Source organism: Echinops telfairi, unplaced genomic scaffold, assembly GCF_000313985.2.
Source record: "Echinops telfairi isolate 266 unplaced genomic scaffold, ASM31398v2 ScPeMD7_20;HRSCAF=75, whole genome shotgun sequence".
NCBI lineage: Eukaryota > Metazoa > Chordata > Mammalia > Afrosoricida > Tenrecidae > Echinops > Echinops telfairi.
The window spans coordinates 8,449,756-8,454,508 of NW_022103917.1; positions in this window are offsets into that span (position 1 = coordinate 8,449,756).

Below are 4,753 nucleotides of genomic sequence, written 5' to 3' on the forward strand. Positions count from 1 at the left end.
CCCTCTCCTGCCAAGGGGGCCGTACAAGAGAAACAAGAGAAGGGAAACAGCAGTCAGTGTGAAATAGGAAAATAATAATAATTTGTAGTTTATCTCAGGGTTGTAGGATAGGGATGGGAAAGAAAAAGAGGAGCTGATACCAGGGGCTCAAGGGGAACGAAAATGTTTTGAAAATGATGATGGCAACATAGGTAAAAATGTGTTTGAAACAATTGATGCATGTATTGTTATAAGAGCTGTATAAGCCCCAAATAGAATGAGTTATACCAAAAACACTGTGTTCTTTTATTTCTGCGTGTGTTTAATTCTATGTTTTGTCTCCTGTGTATATGTAGAAGATTTACAGAAGAACTCTGGACCTCAATGCTAATCCTGACCTCGATGCTAATCCATTGTAGCAGGAGCGTGGAGATGTGATGTCGTTGAGTTCTGAATCAGTTTTTCCCATAGGATATAACTGAACACAGATTAATCCATTCTGGACTCCCAAGATTTTACCTAACCTTGCCTTTTTATACAAAACATGAAACAGAAATTTCAGTGTAAACAAGTTCAGAGGGAAATAATATATTTTAAATAAGAAACGCATTTTTTTTGTTTGTTTTTTGAAGAAACACATTTTTAAAAGTTTTTAACAACTGCAGTATGGCCCAAAACTTCAGACTTATGAGGATCTGAATCTGTGGGTGCGGATGTGGACAGGAGGTCTGGAGAGAGAGTCATTGTTTGGAAGGTGAATCCCCTTCCATAAAATCAACTGGTAGCTGCTTTTCAGGATTGTTTACGTTTTTTGCCTTTTTCCACTAGGAACCTGGCTGGCTTTCTTTAATATATATATATATATATATATAGTGGTCTACTGTTGGGAGAGAGAGTCATTGTTTGGAAGGTGAATCCCCTTCCATAAAATCAACTGGTAGCTGCTTTTCAGGATTGTTTACGTTTTTTGCCTTTTTTCACTAGGAACCTGGCTGGCTTTCTTTAATATATATATATATATATATATATGTCTACTGTTGGCGTTTCCTTAACTGTTTTCTAAAAAGGTTTACTAAATTATCATCCGCAATATCGATAACATGTTTAACCAGTTCCTTATCACGATGATTCTTTTCAAAAAACTCTTTCTTAGGACCCAGGTTCTTTATCTAAAAACAGTACAAAAAGCCACAAAAACAAAGAAAATTATAGCAAAATGCTTGGAACACAGCCACAAAAGGTTTAAACAATGCATACTAATAACAACGCTAACTAATGCCGAGTGCCTGAAACACGAAAGGCTTTTATTTACCAAAATCACGTGCGTCGGGTCGGATTCAATGTTTTGGTGGAGCTCCGATGCAAAATTGTCTCTGCTGTATAGGGAAATATGTACTTTATGGGAAAAATTTTAAGGAGTAAAATATATTTTATTTTAAAGAAAATAAGAGACCTTTGATCTTACAATTAAATCACTGATTATATATTTGCGGAGCCCAAAGAGAATTGTATCTGGAGTTTTAATGTTTGACTTCAAAACCTTCTTAGTAAAATCTATTTACAGTAGGTGAAAAAATAAATTGTGAGGATGTGCACAAATGGGCAGTTTGCTTCGTCTGTTGTACATGGGGTCACTATGAGGCAGGAGCAATTCAACAGCACCTAACAATTGTAGGACAGAGGAGAACTGCCCCGTGCCTCCCCAAGACTGAACACCTTTATGGGAATAGTTAGCCTCATCTTTCTACTGCCAAGCATCTGGGGGGTTTGAAATGCTGATCTTGTGGCTGGCAGCTTATGCACTGCAGTGTGTGTGTGTGCACTTGCTCTGGTGGTGTAGTGGGTTACGTTTTACACACACACACATGCACACACATCCTGGTGGTATAGTGGGCTATGCCATATATAAATAATCTTTTGCAAGAGTAAATATGCCAGCCTGTTGGGGAAATGCCTTTGAAACTTGCTCTTCAAAAGGAATACTCATATAATAACCCAAAAATCAAAATCTGGGGTTCAGTAGGAAGTGCTCTGGTCAGGGATTGACCACATAGATGAGGATTTCAGGAGTCTCTTGATGGTAAAAAGTCTTTTCAACCCTCTTTAATAAAGTGAGAAGATTCAAAACTGCTTTTAGCTGTATTCCAGAATGATCTTCCAGATGATGGCATTCCCAGGGATTTTATCAGATCACCCAGGCACAGAAAATGCCACCCCTATTGGAAACAGTTCTTCTTTTCCCTGGATACTCTTCAATTCTGATAGCACACGCCATCTCTTAACAGAGACGACTCATTGTAGACTGAGTCAAGACGAACCTATTCTTGTGTGATTGTGTATCACACGGGCTAAGGGCACGAGACACCGCTGCCTGTGGTTTCCTTGCCTCCTAAAGATGAATGTGGCTTACAAAATAACATTTTGTGCTTTCAGTGGCGGTTCATGTAACGTTTTATGTACCAGTCCAAGAATTCCTGTACAAGTTGTTCAGTGACACTGGTTACATTCTTAACAATGTTTGAAACTTGTCGTTGTTTTGATCTGGCTCTTCTGCTTCCATCAATGTAGGTTCTCCACTGCCTTACAATCTCATCTTTGTTTTAAAGAAACTGATAACTATTTGACCTCACGTAGGATGATTTGTTCTAGAAGCACGGTACTCACCGGTAATATTCTCTTTTTCGTTAGGGAATGTGTTCTTTTGCTACAAGATGGGTCCAGGCGTGAGTTGTTGTGTTCAAGGTTTGGTCTCAGGACAAGAGTCCTGGGGAGTTCTCCAGTCTCAACTGGTTCAGTAATCTGCATTTCTTAAGAATTAAAGTTCTTTTCCATACTTGGGAGCCCGTAGTGGTCATGGTTGGCTATGATCTGAAAGGCCAGCCATTCGAAATCACCAGCCACTCCATGCCTTGCTACATCAGTAAAGATTTACAGTCTCAGAAAGTCACAGGGACAGGCCTACCTTGTCTCCCTACAGGGTCGCTAGGAGTCGGTATTGATCCCATGGCAGGGAGCTGGCTGCTATATTTCGATCCCATTCTAAAAGGTCTTTTGGTTAATAGTGGCCCTGATCAGAAAAGTTAGTAGTGAAGAGCCAGACACCACCTAGTTGTTCTGGTCTCAAGTGAAAAAACGTGCTTTGTTTTTTGTTTTGTGAACAATTTGTCGTTTAGGTGAACGGTTACAGGGCAAATTGCTTTTTGATTCAACTCTTTATACACATTTTGGTTTGTGCCACTTGTTGCAGTCCTTTCAGTATATTATCACTCTTCCCACTTCCCTGGATTCCCTGTTTCCAATTATTCTTCTTTTCTGCTCCTTCCTGCCTCCTGACCTTTGTTATGGGCAAATGCTGCCCTTTTGTTCTCGTATGGTTGGTTGTACTAGGAGTATATTTCTCCCGGTGTTATAATCACTTGATAAGTCTGTCTACCGTTTGGCTGAAAGTTCATCCCCGTGGCTGAGTTCAATTCAAGATGTGAAGGGTGTCTATGGGTAACGGTCTCAGGTGTTCCATGAGTCCCTACTCCACCAGTATGTCTGGTCACATTTACAATTTTACAATTCACTCTTATTGTCTTCCTCCTTGTCCAGAGCTTTCCTTCTATCATGATCTGGGGGAGGGTAGTCAGTAGTAGTAGCTGGGCACCATCTACTTTTAGTCGTAGTCTAGTAAAACTTGTGATTTATGTGGTCCATTATTCCTTTAGATGAATCATTTCCTGGAATCTCTAATTGTCTTTGCTTAGGTAGGGAGAGCCCAACAGTTGCATCTTTGATGGCCATTCACAAGCTTGTAAGACCCCAGTCATCTCTTACCCTAGTAGAATGCAGATCGTTGTCTTCATGGACTACATTACCTCAATTGGTTTGGATGACCGCCAAGACAGTAATCCTAAACCCTTCACTGCAATGACTAATCATCTCAAAGGTATGGTTAAGTCGTTTTTAAAACTTTATCCTCTGCATGCTCTACCACATCCTCGGCTGTATTTGCAGCACATGTGCAGAAATATCCATGCATAGAAATGTCTTCTGCCAAACGTGTGGATTTTACTGTGGTTGTATTCCTACTCATCTTCCACATCTGTTCGGCTTGAATGTCTACCTCTGTATCTACTTGTGCCAGGGTACTTTAGAGAAACAAATCCACAGAAACTCATGTATAAGAGAGAGTTTTATAAAAAGGTTAAGTGCGCATCAAGGAAACATTCCAACCCAGTGCTGCCCAAGCCCACAAGTCCAACATTAACCCATATGTTCAACACCAATCCACAAAATCCTCCCCCATCTCACAAAACCCAGTGCTGCCCAAGCCCACAAGTCCAACATTAACCCATATGTTCAACACCAATCCACAAAATCCTCCCCCATCTCACAAAACACACACTATGACACTGACTTCCGGAGGAAAGCTGAATCAGTGAATGTGTAAGCATCTCAGCGCTGGCAGGGTTCTCCACATGGCTGCTCAAGCACCCAAGGCTGCATCGGGATAGGTTCATTTGGCATCTCCTTGGGGATGTCTTTCAGGAAGTCAGCCTTGCAAGCTGAAGCAGGGAACTGCTAAGCTGTACCCTGGTCCAACCATCACAAAGCAAGAGAGCAGAGAACTAGAAAGGTGAGACTCCCGAGCCATTAAAATTTGCTCTTTAGATGGGTTTAGGCCACCCCTGCAAAAAAGCTATGCAAAGAAAAATATGCCCCACCCAGTGCTTTGGAGTAGGCAGGAACCAATGGTCTTTGTCAGAAGCTTGAAAAAATCTGGAACCAT